At 44.2% G+C, this 27,169-nt stretch overlaps 1 long non-coding RNA gene across 1 annotated transcript in view; it reads left to right on the forward strand.

Moving 5' to 3' along the window:
- Positions 1-260: 260 nt before the first annotated feature.
- The window catches only part of LOC139160589 (uncharacterized), a 157,909-nt gene continuing 131,000 nt past the window's right edge, over positions 261-27,169 (forward strand). Inside the window, exon 1 of the long non-coding RNA XR_011557971.1 lies at positions 261-374. This is a non-coding gene — a long non-coding RNA (uncharacterized lncRNA). The remainder of the gene's footprint in view (positions 375-27,169) is intronic.

The raw sequence follows: 27,169 nt of genomic DNA on the forward strand, positions 1-27,169 counted from the left end.
TCACATCTAAGAACTCTTTAAGTATACATTATATGCCTTTTTGTCCTTCAGAATATGTTGCCTGCAGGTTTTTTTATCACAATTCTAAATAGTGCATAACCAAATGCACTAAATCCGCCAAAAACATTATGGTGCCTGACATATCCACCATATACTTTTTATACTGTTGTTGCTCTCTAGCCCCATCAAGTGGCTGGACAGAGAAATACCAATTTTACTGTTTCAAGTTGACCCAACCCATTTCACCCATTAGCTCTCACTCTCAAACCAAGTTAATGCTGGGAAGCCAGACTTCATTTCCTTTAGCATTTGGAGAAGACGGAAGCACATGGCCATCCAAATACGAACCCACATCCACACACAGAGCATCGCTGGTGAGATTTAAATGGCTTGTATTTATTAATTGTTATGTTCAGCAGTAACTTAATAACTGTCTATCTTGTATTTGGTTCTCATTGTATGTATCCCTATTTTCCCCAGTTTCACCATATGCTGTTCTTTCAATAAAGCAGTGGTTGTCAACCTGGGGGTTAGGACCCCTTTCGAGGTCGAACAACCATTTCACATGGGTCACCTAAGACATGGGAAAAGACAAATTTCCCATGGTGTTGAAAACTCACCTTTGTCACCAGGCATGGGGGAATTGACATATCCCCTAACTATCTTGGTTTATATATGGTTTGATTGGGTTGTGTGATTATTTTATTACAAGGGTTTTTAAATTGTTTTTTTTTAATATTGGATTTGTGCACTGTTTATCATTGTTGTGATTATTATTATTATTATTATTATTATTATTATTATTATTATTTACTAAACCTTCTACTCTGGTATCTTGGAACATATTTTTACAATCCAACCAATCGGGTGTTTACAGTGGGGGTGTCCCTCTGACCTTCTTGCCAATCAGCTTAAAGCTCTGTTGGGAGAATTGGTGCTAGACTTATGGTTGGGGGTCACCACGACATGAGGAACTTTATTAAGGGATTGCGGCATTAGAAAGGTTGAGAACCACTGCATTCAGATCTATGCACACAGTTTGTTTTATTGGAGGATAGGTGGGTGTAGCTGCATGTCAAGCTACACACAGACTAACATGTAGTGGGGACAGAACAGTACTCATTGTATAATAAGGCATGACAGTCTTGTGTATATATTTTCTTTTCTATTGTGGAACTTATACTTGGCATCGCACGAGAGATTCCTCTTGTTCAGGGATTGACCAGGGCTGAAGTTTAACTTCATAAATTTGGCTTCATCACATCATTTCATTCATGGCATAGACTGCAAGATTAATTTTTTTGTTGATACTCTTCCTAAAACAAAAGCAGAGAGTCCTGTCATTTGGAAGCTTTGGTGTTCACCCAAGATTCTGCACTATTTTTGAAATTCACATAGTTTGGGCCGAATCATGATGTATGGAATAAGTTCATCATAAGCCATAGGACTAGCAAAATAGCAAATGTATAAATTATATGTCATGTGCTATTTTCTGGTTAATGCTTCAATAAATTGTGTAGAATACAGAAAAAAAGAAATAAGTCTTTATCCTTGAACTGCTGGCATTTTGCGGAAATCAATATCCTGACCTCTCTCTTCTCGGTGACTGTATAAATAACTTAGCAGAAGGCTTTATAACATGGCTTTAACCTTTGAGATGGAAGGCCTTCTTAGGGTCCGGCTTCTATTAAAGGACAACTTTTCTAATTTATTTCTACAGTTAGAGTTAGGAGCTGCTTATTGGGTGGGAAATATTAAGCCCCCCCCCTTTTTTTTAAAGAAATCATTTTGCCAGCAGATTTGCAGTTTCATTGCTGACCAGATGATGAATTGCACAGACCAAGGGATGATGTAAATTGGACCTTCATTAAAGGATTTGTTAAGTTCCTCTATTGAAGAGGCAGGAGATGGTTTAGTGACTTCAGCTTTTTATTGGTCATAGTGAACAAACATCAGCCAGGTCCTGCTATAGGCAGGGGTTTAAATAGGGAGCCCTTTAAATCAGGAGCCAATCAGATTTTACCGGCTTGATTTTCCCTGATCAGACTGGAGTGAAAACTTTCCAGCTTCTCGGGACATAACAGGGTTTATTAATCTTGCTAATATTTTGAGTGCAGCTCGCTGAGGAGGAAGAATGAGTTCAGCCAGTGAAGGGCCGCTCTTCTTACCTGCTACCGGAGCTTCCCGGTTGTATGTGTGCCCATTGGTAGTGGACATGCGCGCCCCCATCGGTTGCGTGAGATTTTGCTTCCGTGCATGCATAGCAAACCAAATCTCGTGTGAGATTTTGGCTATGTTCACCAATATTTTTGCTTCCACGTATGCACAGAAGCAAAGAATCGATGAAAATAGATGAAATTGCACTCTCAAGCACAAGTAGAATGCTTGACTGCATAGCTAGAGGTGTGACAAGCAGGAAGATGGAGATTGTGATCCTGCTATATAGAATGCTGGTTAGACCACATCTAGAATACTGAGTTCAGTTCTGGAGACTTCACCTACAAAAAGATATTGACAAAATTGAACGGGTCCAAAGACGGGCTACAAAAATGGTGGAAGGTCTTAAGCATAAAACTTGTCAGGAAAGACTTAATGAACTCAATCTGTATAGTCTGGAGGACAGAAGGGAAAGGGGGGACATGATCGAAACATTTAAATATGTTTAAGGGTTAAACAAGGTCCAGGAGGGAAGTGTTTTTAATAGGAAAGTGAACACAAGAACAATGGGTCACAATCTGAAGTTAGCCAGGGGAAAGATCAGAAGCAACATGAGAAAATATTATTTTAATGAAAGAATAGCAGATGCTTGGAACAAACTTCCAGCAGACGTGGTTGGTAAATCCACAGTAACTGAATAACATGCCTGGGATAAACATATATCCATCCTAAGATAAAATACAAGAAATAGTATAAGGGCAGACTAGATGGACCATGAGGTCTTTTTCTGCTGTCAAACTTCTATGTTCCTATGATTCTATCCTCGCATTTGACTTGCTGTGCATGTGCAGAAGCCAAATCTCATGCAGGGGTGCATTGGGGCATGCAACTGCACACATGTCGGGGGGTTTCTTACCAGATCTGCACACCTGGAAGCACTAGCTACTGCCCATCACTGAGTTCAGCTATCTCTCTCTCTCCAGTTGCTTCTCACTCCCTCATGGGCCTTCATGGCCATGGAAAGAGGGTGCAGCTCAAAAGTAACAGCACAGGCAGCGTGCAGTCGGAAACTTAGATTGAAACCTGGGTAGATCAGGGTTTCTCAAGCTTGGCAGGTTTAAGATGTTTGGACTTCAATTCCCAGAATTCCCCGGACAGTGCATCTTAAAGTTGCCATCTTTAAAAAAAACCTTCGGTATGAATAGCATGGAGGAGTTGGTCCTTCCCATGACATTACTGCACCACTGCTGCTGCTGTAATATCCTCAATCATTGCACAATGCTGATTGGAAACTAGTAATAGTAATAAAGATTCATGCGGGCACAGTGGTTAGAATACAGGCTAACTAAACACAGGCAGGACTGTTTGCTCAGCCTTCCATCTTTCTGAGTTCAATAAAATGAGGACTCTGATTGTTGGGGAAGATAGCCTGACTCTGTAAACAGCTTAGAGTGGGCTGTAAAGCAATGTGAAGTGGTATATAAGTGTAAGTGCTACTGCTATAATGACTGAGAAGAAACCTATATAAAAATATATACTAGAAAAAATGCTTCATATGTTACAGAATAGAATAGAATAGAATTTTATTGGCCAAGTATGATTGGACACACAAGGAATTTGTCTTGGTGCATATGCTCTCAGCGTACATAAAATAAAATATACATTTGTCAAGAATCATGTGGTACAACACTTAATGATTGTCATAGGGGTCAAATAAGCAATGAAGAAGCAATATTAATAAAAATCTTAGGATATAAGCAACAGGTTAAAGTCATACAGTCAACATAGGAGGAAATGGGTGATAGGAATGATGAGAAAAACTAGTAGAATAGAAGTGCAGATTTAGTAGAAAGTCTGACAGTGTTGAGTGAATTATTTGTTTAGTAGAGTGATGGCGTTCGGAAAAAAACTGTTCTTGTGTCTAGTTGCCTTGGTGTGCAGTGCTCTGTAGCGATGTTTTGAGGGTAGGAGTTGAAACAATTTGTGTCCAGGATGTGAGGGGTCAGTAAATATTTTCCCCACCCTCTTTTTGACTCGTGCAGTATACAGGTCCTCAATGGAAGGCAGGTTGGCAGCAATTGTTTTTTCTGCAGTTCTGATTATCCTCTGAAGTCTGTGTCGATCCTGTTGGGTTGCAGCATCAAACCAGACAGTTATAGAGGTGCAGATGACAGACTCAATGATTCCTCTGTAGAACTGTATCAGCAGCTCCTTGGGCAGTTTGAGCTTCCTGAGCTGGCGCAGAAAGAACATTTAACACTTAACACTTTCCAACTGTTTATTATTCATCTGTAGATAGAATATTTTAGCACCTATCACAGATATACAGACTACTTTAGACCAGAAGTGGGTTCCAACTTACCTTACTGCCAGTTCACTTCCTCCCACACCACATGGCCATGCAGTACAAAAACTCCCCAAAAAATTTAAAAAAAGAAGCCAAAAACAAAATGGTGATGCATGCGCAGTGCCAGAAACCCAACTTCCGTACATGTACAGAAGAAGGAAAAAATATCAGAAAAAAGATTGCAGCACCCGCAGAGTGGCACTGACCGATCCGATTGGGTGATGTCATTGTGATGTCACCAGCGGTCACTACCAGTTCGTCCGAACCGGCATGAACCGGGAGGAACCTTCCTCTGCTTTAGACCAATCTACCCATCTCTGCAATAATGCTATATGAAAGATGTGTCTGATGATGAATGGGAAGAATCATGGGTGATGCTCTTAGATTTCTCACCAATTTGAGGTTTACTCTGCAATATCGTATATTCATCCTCATCCTTTATGTTGGATTCCTGATGTTTTACTTTTCCAAACATTTGTCATTCTACCTTTTCTCTACATTAGCTGAAACCTCTCTAAATCAACACCTGTAATCTTCTCGATTCAGCATCCAATATTGTAGCTTGTAGTGTAAGAACAAAAGCAGACTCAGAGGAGAGATCAAAAGGAATCAAAAGCATTTGTATCAGTCCTGTTTTTTTAAAAAAAAAAATTCACAGTTTCTATGCCATTCCTATAGCTCAGCTAGGGATGATTTCTGTTTTGCTTTCTTTGTTTTGCAACAACAACAACAAAAGGACAGTTGGGTTTGTAACAGCATTATCTTTTTTTTGAAGAAAAGCTGCTATTAACAGATTGTGGCAGAAAGCGAGCAACAAATTGGAGGTGGGAATTTGACTTTTCTTCCTCCTTGATACTGCATTGCAAAGTGGGGAGAAAAGAGGGAGGGTATTAGGAAGGAAAAGGAAGAAGCCAGAATTGCAGTCACTGTGTTGCTTGTTAGGGATGATGTAGCAGTTTCAGAAATCTTTCCTGAAGTCTGGGAAAAACCAAAATGGCCAAAAAGAAGGCTGAAAATCAGCTGGCCAAAGTGCATGAGCACTGTAGCTGACATAGAGAACACCCTGTGTGCCCTTAGATATGGCCCCATGTGCCATGGGTTCGCCATCACTGACCTATACCTTTCAGCTGAATGTGAATAGGTTTCTTCCAATCTTCCATCCAGCCGATGAAGATTTGAGGCGGGGTCAGAACAGATTTGCAGTCCTGTTCCTTCTTTGTGAATTCTTTGAATCATTACTTTCTGCAGTGCCCAGTATCTTGGTTGATTATTCCCAGGCTACTGACACTTCCACACCAACACTATTTCCATCCCTAACATTTCAAAGCAATTCAGAGTCAAAGGTGATCATCATTAATTCTCCCAACCTTGAAACAAGGGGGAGAATAACCCACAGATATAACCCCAAACCATCTTCTCTCTCCAGCTGACTAGAAGCAGAATGAAGATGATAGCCCTTGCTCAGCATCCCATTTGCTGGATTGCTGGACCATTGGAAATAATCTTCCTCCCCGCACAGTATAAAAAGGAAATATAATAAATTGCCAGCCCTACTACTCAACATTTCTTGCATGCTGTGTGCATTTAAGGCAGAAAACCTTAGGATCAAGAGGAAAAATGACAAAACTGACTTCCTTAATAGCTCCTGTAAGCTGTAACTTGGCATTTTTTTCAATAGTTGTCATCGTGACCACCTGTGTCTACAAAGGCCGGAAGAGATTATTCTAAACCGACTTAGTTTTGGGTTGCCTTGGTTATGGGATGGGGTAAGGAATCTAATGGAAACCTTGCTTGCAGAGGTTTCATTACCCAATTAGAGAACATCATCAAAGCTAGTGAGTGTGGAGTTTGCTGGTTATACTGTATATAATTCTACTATTAAGAAAGAAACAGCTTTGTTCTATTTTGCAATCAACTGCAGCAGAATCTAAACCAAATTCCGCAGCAGTTGATGGAACTGTCCAAGAGGTCAGTGTTACAACCTGTTCACCATAATGTCAAATCAAAGCTGCCAGTTCTGCATCTGGTGCTGGCCTTCATGAGCATTGAGTTATTCCCAAGAATTTAGAATGCTGTAATGTATCACCATAGTATATGTGCAGATTGAAGCAGTGTGGCCTTCTGCGATTGATAAGAGATTTATCCAAAATGTTTTGGTATGGCAATCACATCCTGTATGCTGATAACCACTGAGACTTCCATGGCTGATTCATGCTATAATCTTTCAAATTCATGCTATAATCTTTCAATTTCAATTTTCAAGTTTTGATACTTTGTAATAGTCTCCAATTCCTTGTTTTCTGTCCTAATATGCCACATCAATTATCTAGACTTGCTTCTTGTCAACCACAGCTATATCTAATGTGTTATGAGCCAAGAGTTTATCAGTCTGTATTTGTTTGTGTGTGTGTGTGTTTTCTGTGTGTATAAAATTGAATCATAAAATCTCCAAAACTATAAAGCCTACAAACTTGAAATTTGCCACATGTTCTTCTTGCCTTCTAGGTGCTCACTAAGAAAGGATTTTTCAAAATGACCATCAGAGCATTACTATTTCCTATATTAACCCCCCAGAGTGCAAAAACCAGCACAACGGCAAACTGGAAGTGCATTTTCTGAACTTCCAATTTGTCAATTTTTTGCACTCCGGAGCTTTAGGAAGCTTCCCTGAACCCTCCGGAGTGCAAAAAACAGCACAACGACAAACCGGAAGTGCTTTTTCCTGAAATTCCGGTTTGCCCATTTGGGCATTTTTTTCACATATCAGGCCAAGACCTGTGTGAATGTGTGCGGGGCAGTGCAGGAGGGTGCACATGTGGGGGGGAGGGGTGTGGACATATGAATGGATGCTACCACACCCCTTTTTGGCAAGCAAACCAAAGAAGATTCGCCATCACTGGCTTAAGAGATGCTTCTGTGAGGCAAGGCTGAGGGAGAGAAGGGGATAGGATGGGGAGGATTCTGTAGAGCAAGGCTGGGGGATAGAATGAAATAGATAGGGGAGGGTTCTGTGGGGCAGTCCTGGGGAATAGAAGGAGATAGGATAGGAGAGGCCTCTGTGGGGCATGCATGAGGGAGAGAAGGGTATAGGATGGGGAGGATTCTGTACAGCAATCCTGGGGAACAGAAGGCGATAGGATAGGGGAGGATTCTGGGATGCAGATCATGACTACTCATTAACTTTCAAGCTGTAACTGTCCATTTATCAAGCCCAATTACATAGTTCTGTAGCAGAGCATGGGTATTTAGTAGTTCTACAATATTTTAATCTGCTGTTTTGCTATTTTTTTTCCAACTTGCTTATGTTCCCAGTAATCCCACCATTCCATGATAATTTTTACAGATATCTCTGTGAATCATTTGGGTGATTATATAATGTTTATGTGATCTTCTTGCACAATCTGAATATCTGATCCACTGCTTCTGCTGCTGCTTTGCACAATCTACACTTGGATCAATTGATGATGTTTTTCAATTCTATGCTTGTTTGCATTAGTTAGAATAGATTGAGCAGCCAAAATATTATGTGTAATACTATTAATTAAAATGGTGATTATTATATTTTTTTTATATAATATACGTTTGGAAGTGAATAATCTGAAAGTTCATGAAGAGGTTGTGAGCTAAACAGTTTGGGACCAATGATCTATTCTAAACTAACTCAGATGACAAAGTTAGCCAGTGCACAAGCACATGAATCCAGAGCTGATTTCCTGGTATGAAATGCTAAAATAATGTGCTGGTGTTTCTAAGACTCAGAATGCTGTTTAAAATCTTCAAATGTGTTTATTCAGCTGTATGATTGGATCAAACTTGTTGTGCAATCTTTTGTGTGTACTTGTGAGTTACAAATACTAGTCAGAGTTTTGCAATTCACTCCCAAGACCTGGCAGACTGAAAATCTTTCATTTTAAATTCTGCCAAAGAGATCTGGATGGTTCTATCCAGTAGATTTCCTGGCTCCCTTATAAATCCTCCTCTTTTTCAGCAATGCCTTAGTTGAGATCCTAACTACATCCCTCCCTATTTCCTGTTCTTACACTTTCTGTGTGCCTGCCTTTCCTTCTTTAGTAGCATTGTTGTCAATACACTTTGTGGTTTAATGGATTCCATTCAAATTATATGTCTGTAACCAAGGACAGACTGATGAGGGTTTTTAGTTTTGTGTAGGAGGACTACTCAGAAAAAAAGTACTAATGAAATCAGTATAATTTATTTTTGAATATATACAATCGTTTTAAATTGTGGAATATTGTAGCTTTGAATTTATTAATGAAGATTATTGGCATGCTCAAAAAGAAAAAAAATATAAGTCAGGGCTCATGCTAATTTTGATTGAATGTATATGCAAAAATCACTTATATTTGAGTATACCAAAATGATAACCTAGGGGTAAATAAGACACAATAAAGCAATGTTCCTATTTATCTGTCATTTTAATTCTATCATGCAGACAAGTACACACACATCATTCAAGAAATATTTTTAGTCAGAAAATGACTGGTTCAGCTTGATTTATATTTTATCTTCTACAAGCGAGAAACTCATAGAACCACTAGGTTTAAAAACTGCACAGAAGTAATATGGATAATTGCAAGTTAAAATGATCAATGGCTTTTTGCTTGAAAAGTAGGCATACAAAAATAATTGGCTTTTAAAACTCATTAGTCAGTTTTGTTCCAATAATTGCATTTACATATTTTGTAACTTCGTGTCTTTTCCAGCAAGAGGAAAACGCTATCACTTAATCAGCAAAGCTGAAGCCAAAAAGAGAACATTATTGTGAATTCTCAATGTAGCACATGCAGAAAAAAGAAGAGCCAAAGCTGGAAAGGCTTAGTATCCCATGGGAAGGAAAGTATGAAAATGTCTATAGGAACGCGTTTTAAGCCCTCCTGCTTGAAGTTAATAGCCTCCACCATCTAAACATGGCATGGTGTCATCTAGAAAGGGCATTTTTTAATTTTTATTGCATCTAATGATTCAGAAAAGTTTGATAACATCCTTCTTATAAGTATAGCAACATGGGCAGTCTTAGCAGTCTCTGTGTGCATGTATCTCAAAGCTTTAGAGAACAGGATCAAAGGTAGGAAGGGAATTTCTGGCATTCTTCTCAAAACAATACCATCTCTGATCTTAGTCCAACCAACATATCTTCACAAGCTGGTTTCTCAAGCACGGGGTGATTGGTGTGGAGTTCGCTTTATTACTTCAGATTCTTCTAAGGCAGAGTGGACAAGTTTGTTTTTTTTAAAAACCGGGGAGTCATATTTTGGTTGCTTTACTGCTTCGTTTTGCTTTTGCAGCTGGCATTTTTGCAGTGTAGCATAGATGCCTTAAGCTTTGTAGATGTTTGACCCAACTCTCTGAATATTGGGCAGAGAGGGGAAAGAACAGAGAATTACTCATTTGAAAAGGCACCATTTTGCTTCTGAATTTCACTGATGTGATCCATGGATGCTCAGTGGATTTTAAAATTATGCGTTGGCCATGGACTACTTGGTTTCCCACTGCTATTGTAATGCAAGAAGCAGGCATGTGACTTTTGGAGTCTTCTCCAGCACCATAGTTCAAAGGCCTCAATTCTTTGGTGCTCAGCCTTTCTTATAGAATAGAATAGAATAGAATAGTTTCCAGGCACAATTCAAAGTGTTGGTTATGACCTATAAATCCCTACATGGCACAGGACCAGATTATCTCTGAGATTGCCTCCTGCCGTACGAATCCCAGCGACCGGTGAGGTCCCACAGAGTTGGCCTCCTTAGGGTCCTGTCGACCAAACAATGTCAGCTGGCAGGACCTAGGGGAAGAGCCTTCTCTGTGGGAGCCCCGACCTTCTGGAATCAGCTCCCCCCAGAGATTCGCACTGCCGCCACCCTCCTTGCCTTCCGAAAGAGCTTAAAAATTTATCTTTGCCGCCAGGCTTGAGACTTTTAGATCTTCCTCCTGACCACTGAATGCTTAAGTATGATTGTTTAGTCGATACGTTTTTCTTTTAATTGTTTTAAAATTGTAGTATTAATTGGATTTACACTATTGTCCTGTTTTTATATATGCTGTGAACTGCTCCAAGTCCTCAGAGAGGACATTCCAGTTTGGTTTTATGTCTATCTAGTTGTTTGGCAGCTTCTCCTTTTTTTTTAAGGTACCACATCAATGTTTTTCACCAAGTCCCAATTTCTGCAGTGTCTGAGCTTGAAAAAAATCCATTAGCTGTTCTATAGAGAACAAATGATCTTAAAAATATTGTTCAGCTATAATCCCAATAAAACAGGAAATATAACTGCTAATGCAAGCCGCAGTTCAAAAAGTACTTTCCTTTTTAGTAACCACTAAACTAAAAGCATCACATAAAAGGATTATAGGTATAGAATCTATAAGTAGAGTACAGGGAGAAAAGTCCTTGAAGACTGCAAACAAGATAAAATAAATAAAAGCTGATGCTATTTGAAATAAATAAACTGGATCCAAATTAGTCACATATAGAGTTGATCTAGTGAAAACAATGGAAATGAAGCTTGTTATGACTAATACTTATCCAATGTAATTCACTGGATCCATTCTGACTCAGTCTGGATAAAACTGTTTGAGTTGGATACAATAAATGATTTGTTCCAGATTATTCATATTTACACTAGCTACATCAAAGTTAATGGGGATTATTTTATGTGACTAATTTATACTTGATTTCAGTAGATCTGTCTAAACATGATTATAGCTTAGTAAATTCTTCTGTTACTTGAATTTTTTTGTTGAAATAAATAGGAGAGGGGCAGCATACAAATCTAATAAATTATTATTATTAAATTATTATTAAATAATAATTTTGTCCCACTGATTTTTATAGAACTCCAAATCAAGTATCCTAGTTTGGAATCCATTTACTTATTTGTGAAATTTATTTGACCACTTAAAGCTATCAAGATTTTGGAATCTTACAGAGACTACATGTTAAACGCAGGATATAAATAAAAATAAAATTATAATAATAAGTATAGAGTTAAGTTATATAAAGCTCAAAAATTCTACAATTATAAAAATTGGTGGTGTTAATATAATTTACTACCCATTAATTATAATAATTTGTAATAAGCTAAGGAAACAGAAAAAAAATCCATTGTCAGATAGTTTTCTGAAAAGAAAATAGTCAGATAATTTAACAACAAAAAGTGTTTCTCAACTACAACACGCAGATGCCTGAGCAATCTTCTGATTGATTGGTTGATTGATTGATTGATTGACTCATTCATTGCCAAGTAGAGAAACTGACTGCCTTCTGAAATGTAAACCAGATCTATTTAGTTTTCCTTGATAAAGTTGACATCAAGAACATTAGCCCGCATTCTGGAAACCAAAAACATAATTGGGTCTCGGGCTAGAGCTGTGACTATAGCTCAATGGCCGAGCATATGCATTTTGCATAGAGGATCCTAGGTTCAGTCTGTGGTTCCTCCTGGTATGGCTGTCTATGGAGATTCTCAGTCATTCAGGTAATAGTTTTTTTGGGGTTTTTTGCAAAGGTACTTTTTCAAAAAGCAACTAGACTTTGTTTTGTCTTTCCTTGAAGATACTCCTTGGATGAGAAGTGAAACATCTTCAAGGAAAAATAAAACAAATCCAATTGCCTTTTGAAAAAACATCTTTGAGACTTCCTGATATGGAAGTATCCTATCTGAAAGCCTGGATTCCCACTGCCTGTCAATGTTGACAACATTTAGTAGAATTTAAATTCTAACTTGTCATTCATTTATTCATTCATTCATTCATTCATTCATTCATTCATCCATCCATTCATTCATTGGTCTTCTCTGAGGACTTGGGGTGGCTTACAACATGTAAAAGACAATAAAAACATCTGAAATCCAATTTAAGGTTAAAACTCACTAGTCTAAAACCCTGGGTACTTTAAAAATCAATCACTGCCATTCAAACAGCAAGCATTCATTCCATTCATCGGCCAGAGGGCAAGTAATTAATAGCCCCAAGCCTGAGGGTACAAATGAGTCTTAAGACTCTTGCAGAAGGCAAGGAAGGTGGGGGCAGTGCGAATCTCTGGGGGGAGCTGGTTTTGACTGACTATATATTCAGTCAAGGTTTGTGGTTCTGCCCATGGTCTTTGTTTTTGCTTAATTCCATGTTACTTATCATCACTACAATAAAGTGACCAGATTTTAAGATTGGGAAAGAGGGACACCATTGAGCAGGGGGGGGGGGGTAACATAAGTTTAGCCAAAAAAAAATTAGAAAAAAGTTTCTCTCTCTCTCTTTCTCTCTTCCTCCCTTTTCTCTTTCTTCCATCCTTCCTCTTTCTTTCTCTCTCTCTCCATCCCTCTTTCTCACTCTCTTCCTTACTCCCTCTATCTCTCTTTCTCTCTCTCTCCCTCCCTTTCTTTCTGTTTCTCTCTTCCTTCCTCTTTTCTCTCTCTCTTTCTCACTCTTCCTCCCTCCCTTTCTCTCTATTTCTCTCTTTCTCTCCCTCCCTCTTTCTTGATTTCTTTCTTTCTTTCTCTTTCTCTTTCTTTCTTTCTTTCTCTCCCTCTTTCTTTTTTCTCTTTCTTTCTCTCCCTCTTTCTTTTTTTCTCTCTCTCCCTCCTTTCATCCCTCTCTTCCTTTCTCTCCCTTCCTTCCTCTTCTCCCCTCCCTCCTCCCCTACATGAACCCAGCCCCGTCCCTGGGGCTCATTAGGTGCTCCAGCCCAGGAGCAGCTTCACCTGGAGAGAGATGGCAGGGCTTCCACTCCTCCTTTGGGCTCAGAGGCCAATGGGTGGGACGTCTGCTGTGAAGGAGCTGCCAGGCTTCCCTGCCCAGATGGTGCTCAGGTGGAGGCAAAGGCGGGAGAGGAGGTGGAATGGGGAAGGCTCAGCATGTGCTTCCCTTCTCCCATGGAGTCTCTGCCCAGCAGACCCGAAGAGCCACCTGGCTCACCCTCCAAGTCGTCATATCCGCTGCCCTTTCACACACACCACCCGGCTCAAGGCTGAGATAGAAGGCCAGCTGCAGGGAGGATGAAAGGATGACCCCCCCAGTTCCAATGCCCCATTACTCATGCATGCAGATGGCCTTCCTCTTTGGAGGGGGGACTGGGAAGGAAGAACCCAGCCAGCCCTTATGCTCCTCCCAAGTCATGGCAAATCTTTCTGCCTGCCATTCCCTCTTCTGCAGGGGTGCAGTGCCAGGACATGACTGGGCACATCTGGAGATGGGGCGGGGGAAATGGGTGAGCAACGACCCTGCACAGCTGGCTGGAAGTAAGCACAGAGACCTCTGGCCAAGCTGGGTTGGGGCGGGGAGGGCAAGGCAGCAGCGGAGAGCTAGGAATCCCCTCCCTCCAGCCTTTTCCCAAGGGGGCTGGTTGGGAGGAGAAAAATGCAGGACATTTTTCAAAGGGCGCGGGACACGGGACAAATGATGAAAAAGTGTGACTGTCCCGCTGAAAGCGGGACTTCTGGTCACCTTACACTGTAAAGCAGGGGTGAAATTCAAAATTTTTCCCTATTGTTTCTGTGGGTGTGGGCTTGGTGGTGGGCATGGCAGGGGAAGGATACTGCAAAAATCTCCATTCCCCACCCGACTCCAGAGAAAGGATATTGCAAAAATCCCCATTCCCTCCTCACTCTGGGGCCAGCCAGATATTTGCCAGTTCTCCGAACTACTCAGAATTTCTGCTACCAGTTCTCTGGAACCTGTCAGAACCTGCTAAATTTCACCCCTCTTACTAACAGATGGATAAGCACTATCCCCTCCCTACCAGTCTTCCAGAAAGCCATTAAGATCTGGCTTTTCAGGCAGGCCTGGAATTAGATTGATTGTAATGTATGCATGGTTTTTAATGATATTATTGTTTTTTACTACATTGTTGTTTTTATTGTTGTATTTTTATTGCTTTTTTCTACTATTGTACTATTGTTGTATTTATGACTATTGTTAGCCACTCTGAGTCTGTTTTGGAATGAGTGGCATGTAAATACAATAAATACAATAAAATGAAGGGTTATTTTTGCCTGCCAGGATTCTGGCTTCCCTTTCTCAGGTATGTGACCTGCAGTTTATCAATGCCAAATGTCTTCCACTGAAGCTCAGCTTCTAAGTCAGAACGGGAATTGCGTTGATCTTTCAGCCATAATGTTGCTTCATGCTTTTCCTGCTTACAGCTGATGAAGATGGTATCTGAAATGTTCACATTGTTTGCTGATTAAAGTGTGATTAGCGGTGATTGCCTGTGTTCATGGGAATAGGCACCTAGTGGAAAGGCCTTGCTGACTGAGGAATTAGAACTGGAGGGCATCAATCACCTGCTGCTACACTCAACAGACAGACCATCTTTCTATAATCAGATGATGATTTGCAGCAGAAAGAAATGCTTGGAAAAAGAAACTCAAACTGCTTGGTTTTAAGAGACTACAATTTTGCTGGCTACAATTCATTTTGCAAAATGGCTTGACAAATTGTTGTTTAAAACATTCTGCCCATGCAGCTCCGATAGCACTACCTCCAGAAAATGGATGTAGCCTCTTTCCCAAAATAAATGATTTCAGGAGATGATAATTTTTGTTTTTCTTACCATGTACAACAGCAAAAATAGATGAAGGCACAAAAATATTTAAAAAAAAAAAACCAGGCTCTTGACTTCGAATGACTAGAACACATGCTATATATTGCATACGTTCCAGTCATTTGAAGTCAGGAGTCTGGGTTTTTAAAAATATATTTGTGTGTTGTTCATTCTATATATTGCATCTTCAGCAATAGTAACAGTATCTCCTTTCACAGTACCTTACACACTTATTCAGAAGAGAACGTATCCTGTGCTAGTAGCAGCAATTTGTTGGGAGAGCTGTGGAGTAGCCTAGTCGTCTTTTAGTATTACATATTTGACTGTATTTATGTATGTGGAGAAGTATATAAATTCCCAGGGAAGAGTATTGAATAAGAAATCAAGCCTTAAGTAAAACAAGTAAAGCTAGCCATAAAATTTGTACATCAGATAAATAAATCATTCCATGCTGGAATGCCGTGAAAATACACAGAAAAGAGAACACGATGCATGGCAGCAGTTCTACTTAGGAATGCAAGATGCCATAATAAGGAATGGCATCCAGTTTTCCACTCATGTAAGATCAGCGTTTGAGCAACATTTGGTGGTCAATGAGAGGGTGCAACAAAAAATATAATAGATTGCTTAAAACTGCCAGCATTCCAGTTATTTATCTTTTGAAACATATCTATTATGGAATGATGTTATTTTGCATACTTGACGCTTAAAATGCCATTTTCATCTTCCTTAAAGTATGGATCCCTTTTCCAGTTTACTTTCTCTCCAAGAGCTTTATCCTATCAAGAGGTTTACTTTACTTACTTTTATGCTCTCAATTTCCACAATCGGTTTTTTAAAAGTTTTCACAGCTGCTCCTAAAGACCGTCAGATTGTGCGATATGATTTTGTCCTCGGGATGAAAAATATGGTCACTGTGTCTTCAAAACAGGCCATTTTCTCTGACTAAATAAAGCCCTGCCATGTGTTACATTCCCAGCAACTTAAGCCATAATGTTAGCAGATGTTCCTATAAGTACTCAACCTTTGCCCTGGTTACTATATTTGGGGTGAAGATGCCGGCTGACAGAAAAATCAGACTTGCTACTGCAGGTGACCTGTCAGTCACCACCAAGTGCAACTTGTTACTTTCAGGGAATAAAATTCTCCAGATTTCACCACAATCACCCTGTTTAGGAGCAAAAGAGACATTCACTGGATGTAGCCAGGAAGGTAAAGCTCAGAGGTGGGCTGCTGCCGGAATGCCTAATTTGCTTCCCACATGTGGGAAAGCAAAAAAAAACCTCGCCGAAATGTGCATCACTGGTGCAGGAAGCCTAATTGCGCTCGATCCTGCACTCATGGCACCGGACCAGACTATCTCAGCCTTCTGCTGCACAAATCCCAGCGACCAGTTAGGTCCCATAGAGTGGGTCTTCTCTGGGTCCCGTCAACTAAACAATGTCGCTTGGCGGGACCCAAGGGAAGAGCCTTCTCTGTGGTGGCCCCGACCCTCTGGAACCAATTCCCCCCAGAGATTAGAATTGCTCCCACCCTCCTTGCCTTTCGTAAGCTTCTTAAAACCCACCTCTGCCACCAGGCATGGGGGAATTGAGATACTCTTTCCTCCTAGGCCTTTACAATTTTATGCATGGTATGTCTGTATGTATGTTTGGTTTTACAATAGGGGTTTTTAACTGTTTATATTGGATTGTCATATGCTGTTTACTACTGTTGTTAGCCGCCCCGAGTCTACGGAGAGGGGCGGCATACAAATCCAATAAAATCAAATCAAAATCAAATGTTCCAGAGCCGCAGGTCTGCACATAATTAGGTATTCCGGCAGCAGCCCACCTCTAGTAACGCTGATCGACAGTGCTCAAGAGAGGAGCATTTTCAGCACTTTTCCATTGCATAGTAAGAGAGGCCAGGGCCAGATTCTTGAAAGCTACAAGAAAACGACAGGTGAGGAGGAAGGCACTTGCTTGCTATGTTAATTTTTTTTTTACATTTCTTTTTTTTAATTATTATATTTTTTTAACTTTTTTGTTTTTTTGACATAACGCAAATAACAGTTGTACCAAAACAAAAAACCACACTAACAACAACAACAACAACAACAAAGAAGGGGAACAATACAATAAGTATCACATATAATAATGATAAAATAAAAAAAAGAAAAAGAAAAACCAAAGCATATAAATACAACATTTGGGAAACAAAGGTTTCCCCACTTCTTTTTTGAATGTTCAATCAGAGAATTTTCCCTTGTCATTGAATATTTCTTTTATTTGACACGTTGCTTTGCTTGAATTTTAATTATTTCTCTATTGTTCTTTTCTTTAACCAATCGTAAAAATTTCCCCATACCTTATAGTAATCTGAGTCTTCTTTTCCCTCTAATTTTTTTGACATCCTGTCTATCTCTGCCGTGTTAATTTTCTGAAGGTGTTAGAGGGTTCCCAATGTAATATCCAAAGGCGAGGCAGCAATAACTGAGGCTAGGCGAATCATGAACCATAACAAGCCTTTATTAAGGCTAACAGGAAGGCAACAGCAAACACAACCAAAGAACAGCTCAAGTAACACAGTCAGCTCTGGGCTCAATTGTGGTTGTATGTTGAGGGCTACATGTAATTACAAGCAGTCCTTAAGTTAAGATTGTGTTCCGTTCATTCTTTAACTTAAATTTATATGTAAGTCAGAACTCATATGTACTTACAAACAGGCTGCCTATTACTAACAATGGTGCTGTCTTTCCTCAAGCCAACAAACCATTGAAGCTGCACGATGTTGACATGAACTGCTGAAAACAAGCTGTGTATTAAAATCATGCAGCTGTCAATCTTGAAATGAACATGGCTGAGGCCATCTTGGAGGCTTCAGAGTTGCCACACAACAGAGGGAGCTGGGGTAAATAGTTAGATGGGACTTTGTATGCAAAACAATAAAGCTTTCCTGTGGGAACCAAGGACATTCTCACAGGTGGGTGGCCAGAGGAGGAGTGAAATAACCAAGCAACCAGCTAACACCTGGATTGGATAGCACGACCAGCAGCGACTTGGGGGAAAGGGGAAACTTTTACTTTTAATTAGGTGAAAGCCCTGGGAACTTTTAGAGTCAGCTTTCACCAAGGTTTATTGTCCAATGAAACTGTCTTGGACTTCTACTTTTTATGGGTGCATTACTTGGAACCCTGACAGCAGCTTCAAAAGTTTATAACAATATTGCGCAGCTTCAGTGGTTTGTCAGCTCAAAGAACAACAATTCTGTCTGCCATTTTTAGTAATAGGCAGCCCTAGTGGTAACTAGGGGTTGTCCTTAAGTTCTTAACCCAGGTTGTCCCAAAGCTGTTTTATCAAGAGGCAACTGGACTTTGGTTTTTCTTTGAAGACGTTTTGCTCCTCATGAAAGAAGCTTCTCAAGCTCCTGAGAAGCTTCTTGGATGAGAAGCAAAACATCTTCAAAGAAAAACCAGAAAGTCCAGTTGCCTCTTGATCCACCATGACCTGGATGACTGAGAATCTCCATAGACATTCTGAACCCAGAAACTGCCAGCTATTGGGGAATTCTGGGAATTGAAGTCCACCCCTACTTAAAGTTAGCAAGGTTGAGAGACACTGCTCTAGATACATCAGAGGTTGTTTCATAAACATGTTGCAATAATCTCAACAGGGTGTAACCAAGATAACTGTGCCAGATCTGAGTGACTCAGAAAAAGTCACTGTTGGCTTTAGGACTACTATTGTTCCAATTCCTTCCTTGATACTAACAGCAAAAAGGGAAGAACAAAGGGACATGAAGCACTCTCATGTGATAACACTGATCTTCCTAGGATATACACCTTCCAGAAATCTGTTTTCTCAAATGCTTCTAGTCAGAGGATTTATTGACTATCTATTAAAAAATGGCAGCGCCGGACTTACCCGGCGGCAGGCTTTGCTGGAGGGACCGGGAGACACGGTCCCTCATGGCGGCCGCCATTTTGGATCCCGGGCGAAGTCTCGCGATGCGAGACTTCGCTCGGGAGGTCAGGCCTGATTGGCCAGGCTTCTGATTGGTCCGGGCGGGGCCTGCTTGCCCTATATAAGGGCGGGCAGGCCCGGGGCTCTCCCTTTTCACCCGGACTGCAGAGGCCACGAGCAGACATTTGTCAGTCTGCTCGCGGCGGCCATTTTGTGGACGGCCTCGTGCGAGGCGCCATTTTGTGGCCTGTGGGACAGCGAAAACCCCTTCTTTGTCACAGCGGAGCCAGCATCGGCTGGGCTCCGCTCCGGTTTGGAGCCCCATTAGCACCGTTGGGTGGTGGTGTGGTGTGCTGCCCTTGGGTGGCCTCGCAGGCCCGCGGGGGTTTCCTGGGGGGCTTGAGGCCTTGTTATAAAAGGCCTGGTGGTGGGGCCTTGCTGCCACCGTTGGGAGGGGTTGGTGGTTTGGCCTCCTGGGAGGTTTGCGCTTCGAGGCCTGCTGGTTAGGGCAGGCCTTGCCTGGGAGTGCAGGGCCTTCGGGGGGGGATTTGTCACGCCCTCTTCTCTTCTTTGGTTTACCAATAGACTATAAGTTAGGGTCATGGCCCCTAAAAAGCGTCAGGCTCAGGGCCCTTCCCCCCAACCAGTGGTGCGGCCTAGGAGGGCTGCCAGGCCGTCTGCCCGGGCTCGGGCTGCGGCAGAGGGGCCCCCGGGTGGGATCCTGGCGGTGGGGGGGGGTGGGATGTATACCCACTGTCCCTCAACCCGAGATTTCCCCTTCTCTCTCCTGGGCCAGGGTCTTGGAGCGGCTTGACGAATTGGAGCGGTGGCGGTCGGGTGCAGGCCCGGAGGGGCTTCCCATGACTGCCACCGCAGCATGGGGCACCGACCCCGAAGAGGAGTCAACCCCAGAGGGGCAAGTGGACCACAACACGCAGACGGCCCACACCGGGCAGACGGCCCACACCGGGCAGACGGCCCACACCGGGCAGGTGGCCCAGTCGGGGCGGTGGTCATCGTTCCAGGGCCCAACAAGGATGGGCCCACCGTGGATGGCTTCTACCCCTTACGGGGCAGGTGAGGTCGCACCACACGTAGGCACATCACCGCTCCTTCCTGTGCAGGGTCCCGGGTTTATCCCGCCGGCATTGGGGAGTGGCAACAGCTTCGTGGGGGCTGCTGCGGGCACATGCGGGCAGGTCTGGTCTCCGCCTGCCCCGCCAGTGGGGGCGCCAGGGGTATCTTTCCTGCCTGGGGCGGGGGTGGGGGGTTGGATCCCTCCTCCGCCGGCCATTATGCCACCGCCCCCTTTTGTGTATCCATCGGGGCTTGGTGTGCTGGGGTCGGGGGCCACCACGGTGTGGGACCCGTTCGCCAGCATCAAGCCTGGGGCTATCCCTTGTGGGTTGCCCGCAACGCCTTTAGGTTATCATCTCCACCCGTCGGTGAAGGAAGCAATATGGCGGGGGGAGTATGTCGACCTTTTCTCCATTCTAAACAGGGAGGTCCCCAAGCAAGACAAGGAGGTGGTGCCTGGGGAGAAGGTTAAGAAAACAAAGGTCACAAAGTGTTTCAGCTCTTGGCTGTACGCTTTTTTGACCTTTGTGTCGGTGGTAATTCAGAGGCAGCCGGGTAGGGCCGCTGCCTTGCTGAAGTACATTGACCTTATAGCGAGGGCCCACTTTGAATATGGGGGCACAATATGGAGGCATTACGATAAGGGGTTCAGGATGCGTATTGCCCATGACCCCTACTTGCCCTGGGATATGGTGGTTCCGGACCTGTGGTTCCAGGCCACGCATATGTCAGGGAAGGAGGGCTGTGATAGGACCGATAGCGGTCACTTTATGGAAGAGGAGCCCGTGACGCCCGCGCCGGCCAAGGCCGTGGCAGGCGCCGTCGGGAAAGGGGCCTCTTTGGTGTGCAACGAGTTCGCTGCAAAGGGGGCGTGTTTTCGTCCCATTTGCAGGTTTCGCCACGCCTGCGGGAGTTGTGGGGGGAACCATTCCGCAGCCGTGTGCCCCCGCCCCAAGAAGGGGACTGAAAAGAAGGGCTGGGGTCCCCCAAAGCCTCCCCCACCTGTTGGGGGAAAAGGGGCCCAGCCCACTTAATTTGCGAGTGCTTGAGGGTTGGTTGGGTGACTACCACCCTCGCCCGAGAGCAGACGCTCTCTGGCTAGGCTTCTCAGAGGGGTTTCGGATCCCTTACATGGGTGTTAGGAGGGCCTTCATGTCTGACAACCTTAGGTCGGTTGTGGGCCATGAAGACATTGTTAGGGAGAAGATTCGGAAGGAGGTGGCCGAGGGCAGGGTCCTGGGGCCCTTCCCGGAGCTGCCCTTCCCGAATCTTCGTGTGTCTCCTTTGGGTGTTGTCCCCAAAAAGGCGAGTGGTGAATTTAGGTTGATTCACCATTTGTCTTTTCCAAAAGGGGAGTCAGTGAATGATTTCATTCCTGACGAGCTGTGTTCAGTCCGGTATGCATCCTTTGATGCAGCCGTGACTATGGTTAGGAAGTGTGGGGTGGGAGCCCTTATGGGTAAATGCAACATCAAGTCGGCATTCCGGCTCCTCCCCATACACCCAGACGACTTTGAGCTGTTGGGCTTCCATTTCGAAGGGGGTTATTACGTGGACAGAGCCTTGCCCATGGGTTGCTCTGTCTCGTGCTCTCTTTTCGAGAGTTTTAGCACCTTTTTGGAGTGGGCGCTCAGGAGGCAAAGTGGTCTGGGTACGGTCGTTCACTACCTTGATGATTTCTTGTTGGCGGGGCCTGCGCATTCGGAGCAATGTTTTGCTCTAATGCGGGACTTCGAAGCCCTTTGTGCTCAATTAGGGGTGCCTTTAGCCTCTGAGAAGACCGAAGGCCCCGCCACCAGGATTACCTTTCTGGGTATTGAATTGGACTCAGAGGAGCAATCTTCTAGGTTGCCCCTAGAGAAGTTGGTCAAGATTAAAAGGAAGCTTGATGAGGGGCTGGGCTGCCGGAAGGTGACCCTACGGCAGCTTCAGGAATTGGCAGGCATTCTTAATTTTGCCTGTCGGGTAGTTGTTCCTGGTAGGGCTTTTTCCAGGAGGTTGTATGACGCGATGAAGGGGCTTCGTTTGCCCCATCATCGTACCCGCCTCTGCGCTGGGGTCAGGGCTGACCTCGACGTGTGGCGGGATTTCTTGGTCAGGTTTAATGGTCTGTCTTTCTGGAGGCAGGAGCTTCTTTTGGAAGCTGCGTTGCAGCTCTGCTCTGATGCCGCGGGGACTTGTGGTTTCGGGGTGGTGTTAGGTGACCAGTGGTGCTGGTCGGCATGGCCTCCGGAATGGAGTGCCTCTTCGTTGGTTAAGGACCTGACGTTCTTGGAGCTCTTCCCCTTAATAGTGGCCTTAGAGCTTTGTGGGGAGCAGTTTAGGGACAAGACCGTGCACTTTTGGTGTGACAACCTAGCGGTTGTCCATGTGGTGAATGCCCTGTCCTCTAAGAGCGACAGGGTCATGCGGCTTGTCCGCCATTTTGTACACCGGTCCTTGTCTCTAAATGCATTGTTTTTGGCTAAGCATGTCCCCGGGTTGGATAATGGGGTCGCTGATGCCTTGTCCCGTGGTCAGTTGTCCAGGTTTCGGACCCTGGCCCCGTGGGCCCGAGAGTTGCCAGAAGCGTTCCCCAGCCACCTCTGGAGTCTGGGGGGGATCCAGAGTGGTGGAGAGACGAGGCATCCCGGGCAATCTCCTTGTCTGTAGCGCCCGGCACCCTCAGGGCGTGCAGGTAAGGAGTTTGGGGAGTTCAGGCAGGGCAGGGGTTACCAGCTTAGTTGGCCTGTCCCTGTAGAGCACTTGGCCGAGTTTTGCGTCCAGCTTAGGCAGCGTGGCTGTCAGTTAGGACGATCCGGTCACGGTTAGCCGGCCTCGCCTTTCTGTCCAAGGCGGGGGGGTTTGCAGATTTTTCGGGTGACTTTCGCATCCGGAAGATGCGGGAAAGCTGGCTAAGGGAGCAAGCTGGGGCCCCTGGTGACACTCGTCAGGCTCTGACGGTGGAGCAGCTGTCTTTAATCAACGTGGTTTTGGCAGTCTGTGTTCCTCATTGTACGAGGCCCGCCTTTTTAGGGCAGCGATTTGTGTCATGTTTTTTGGGGCCCTTAGGGTCAGCGAGGCCTGGCCTCATCTCAGGCTGACAATTCGCTCCGAGCCTTCCAGTATGCTGATCTGGCCTTTAGACAAGGGGGGGTGTCCCTTGTAGTAAGGCGGTCTAGGACAGATCAGCTGCGCAGAGGGGTTACCATCCAACTTAGTGCGGCCACCGACCAGTCGGTGTGTCCGGTGGCCGCCCTACAGCTTTCTTGTGGTCTGCGGGGGTCGGTCAGGGGTACCTGTTTAGGCATTGGGACGGTACCCCTCTGAACCGTTTCCAATTTTGGGCGTTAGTATCCAGGGCAATGGCCCAGGTGGGCATGGATCCCGCCGGTTATGGAACACATTCGTTCCGTATCGGCGGCGCCACTAGCGCGGCACTTTCTGGTTTCCCGGCCCATCGGATACGGGAGATCAGCCGCTGGTGGTCAGCGGCATATTTGGGTTATGTTAGGCCCGCTGAGGATCCTAGGCAGGGCTTAGGCCAGGTAACCTCTCTGTGTGTGTGTCCTCTTGCAGGTCCCCTGGCTAACATGAAACCGACGGCGCTGCTGGGTGGCCACAGCATGATATGTTGGGCCGGCCGCTCGGCAGCCAGGAGCGCCGTCGGGACCCAGCTGTCCCTGGGGCAGTGGGTCAAGGTTGCCTGGATGGGCCGGAGAGGTATGCGGTGGGAGGGTCTCCTACCGGCGTTGCTGGGCGGTCAGCATTCTGTGGCTGCGCCCGGCAGTATGGGGGGCGGCTCCTGGAGTCGTGCCCAGGTGGGTTTGGGTGGGCAGCGTCCTGTGGCCGCACCCAGGTGGCTGGTATTGCACTTAGGTGGCAATGACCTGTGCATGCTGGGAGGCCTGGCGCTGATCATCCAGGCACGCGAAGACCTGCGAAGGCTTCGTGAGGTATGGCCCACCACGCAAGTGGTGTGGTCAGAAATATTACCTAGACTTGTGTGGAGGGACGCCTCTTCCCTTAGGGCCATTCACCGGGCTAGACGATGGGTGAATAGGGCTATGGGTGAAACAGTTAGGGAGCTAGGTGGGGTTGTAGTGGCCCATCCCCTTATCACAATAGACCGGCCATGGCTTACCGGGCCGACGGCGTTCACCTGTCTGAGCGGGGGAACGCCATTTTCTTACAGGACCTGCAGCGGTCTCTGCGTGAGCTGGCGCAGCTAGAGGGGGGAGTCGGGGGGCCAAGATATAGATCTGACCCCCGCTCCTGTGGCAGGTTAGGGGCGGAAAACTGGGGTGGTTTAGCAACCGCGCGTTCTCCCTTGGGCATCTTTGGGGATGATTGACAGGTTCTCCGCAAGCTCATGGAGGGAGTTTCTGCCTGAGCAGCTGGGGGGAACCTGTCTTTGGGTCCTGCACCTTTAATTCCCGGATTCGGGTTAGCCGGTGGGACCCCCCTCATGCACAGCATGGCAGGGTCGCAGGTGATGGTCTGGCCCCTCACCTGGACTTGCATCGAGATACGCCCATGAGTTGCCCAGGAATGTTTTTGGCATAACGTCATTTCCGCCCCGGAAGTATTTGTTTGACCCTGCAGGTCCATTTCCGGGTCATAGTTGATTATGCCAATTTATGCAAAATATTGAATAAATTATGCAAATTTATGTTAATAAAAATGACCCAATTTAAATCCAGCTCTTGTGTCCGTGTCGTTACTCCGTCTCTCCAGCAAAATACCACCTTTATTGTTGCTTCCCTCAAGAAAAGGAAATATTTGGTTCTGCAACCCAACCAGACTGACACAGACTTCAGAGGATAATCAGAATTGCATAAAAAAATAATTGCTGCCAACCTGCCTTCCATTGATGGACTATATACTGCTTGAATAAAAAAGAAGGCTGTGAAAATATTTACTGACCCCTCACATCTTGGACATAAACTGTTTCAACTCCTACCCTCAAAAATTCACTATAGAACACTGCACATCAAGACAACTAGACACAAGAACAGTTGTTTTTCCTGAATGACATTATTCTACTAAACAAATAATTCCCTCAACACTGTCAAACTATTTACTAACTCTGCACTAGAGTTAGTGCAGAGTTAGTAAAAGATATTATTACTAGTTTTTTCTCATAATTCCCATCACCCATCTCCCCACTTATGATTGTATGACAGTAACTTGTTGCTTGTATCCTTAAGATTTCTATTAAAATTGATTGTTTCCTGATTGCTTATTTGACCCCTATGACAATCAGTTAGTGTTGTACCTCATGATTCTTGACAAATGTATATTTTCTTTTATGTACACTTAGAGCATATGCACCAAAGACAAATTCCTTATGTGTCCAATCACAATTGGCCAATAAAGAATTCTATTCTATTCTATTCTATTCTATTCTATTCACCTCACCTTAAGGCTGTGTCATGGCTTATCTTAATTGTAAGTTATACAGTTATACAGTGGTACCTCTACTTAAGAACTTAATTTGTTCCATGACCATGTTCTTAAGTAGAAAAATTTGTAAGTAGAAGCAATTTTTCCCATAGGAATTAATGTAAAAGCAAACAATGTGTGTAAACTCATTAGGAAAGAAATAAAAGCTCGGAATTTGGGTGGGAGGAGGAGGACAAAGAAGAGGAGGAGGACAGTCGCTGCCGAAGGAAGAAGGTGAGTTGAGGGGAATCAAAAAAATCCAAAACTTTAAGGCTTAAAAAAAAAGAGGAACTCTGAGGCAGCGAGGAGTACGCCCATACACCCGGCGCGATGCTGCCTTCCATACACTGCACCAGAGAAAGAAACCCAGGTGGGTGAGGGGGGAGTGCCACCGAAAGGCTCCTCTGGCAGCCCAAAAAAGCCTGAGATGGCTGGAATTAAAGGGGGAATGGTAGAAAACTGGCCAGGCCTTTGTGCCGCTCTCAAATTTCCTGGGGAATTTTTCCGGGCTTGGGTTCTTAAGTAGAAAATGGTTCTTAAGAAGAGGCAAAAAAATATTGAACACCCGGTTCTTAGCTAGAAAAATTCTTAAGTAGAAGCGTTCTTAAGTAGCAGTACCACTGTATCTGCATTGTAGAGAGATATAACCAAACAGGCAATGAGGGAAAGTCAGATTAATTGCTCTCACATTGTCTGTCTCTGTAGAGGCCTGAAGAGGGTAAGAGAATTACTCCACCTGATTTGAGGGTTAAGCAAAACTCCTGGAGGAAACCCTCACAGTTCTTAAGATAAAGCGATCATGAAAGGCATGGGATTGAAGGCCACTAAGCATTAGGTAGCAGGAAGGCTTTGCAGTGCTAGTACAGGCCCTTTGTCTCATCTGGCAAGGGACGGGTAGGTAAAGCACTCAGCATGTTAGAGATGGCATAACGTGGAGGAGGCTTGCAATGAAGAGCCACACAGGAAGATTGTGGTCCAGACAATCTTCCCTATTAGGAAGTTGGCATTTGCCTCAAGACTGAGGGAACGTTCTTCTCAAAGCAACCAACATTTTCAGAACAGGAATTTTGTCAAGATCCCTGTCAGGAAAGGAAAAGACTAAATTTCCTCCTCCATTGCTGTGGCCATGAGCTTTTGTCAGATCGCTCCTAGCTAAAATGTGTCATACTTTGGTCACATGCCTGCAAACTTTGCTGATGATTTCAAAATGTGTAAATGGATTTCTGTTTAGATAATGTCAACTCTCCCTGAGAATATCTACCCATCCCAGCAGTAGGCGCACCCACAGGTCTATTCCCTTGAACACAGGCATCATGCAAGTCTTCAGGAGTGTCCCTTTTCTGTTGCAACACCCACCCTCTGGAACATCTTTCCCCTGAAGTTATGACAGCCCCCCCCCCCCATTCCATTAATGTTCCAGAAGTTACTTAATTTACTTCCATTCCACAAACATTGGGATTGGGATAGAGTAAAGTTGGCAAGATGGGGGAGAGTATGTATTGCAGGCTGCATCAGAGAAGTGATTGTGGGACCAGGACTTTCTGTTCTTTCTGTTCGTTCTTTCTTTCTTTCTTTCTTTCTTTCTTTCTTTCCCTCTCTCTCTCTCTCTCTTTCCTTCCTTCCTTCCTTCCTTCCTTCTCTCTCTCTCTCTCTTTTTCTGTATGTGTG

The sequence above is a fragment of the Erythrolamprus reginae genome, chromosome 1, assembly GCF_031021105.1.
Source record: "Erythrolamprus reginae isolate rEryReg1 chromosome 1, rEryReg1.hap1, whole genome shotgun sequence".
Lineage (NCBI taxonomy): Eukaryota > Metazoa > Chordata > Lepidosauria > Squamata > Dipsadidae > Erythrolamprus > Erythrolamprus reginae.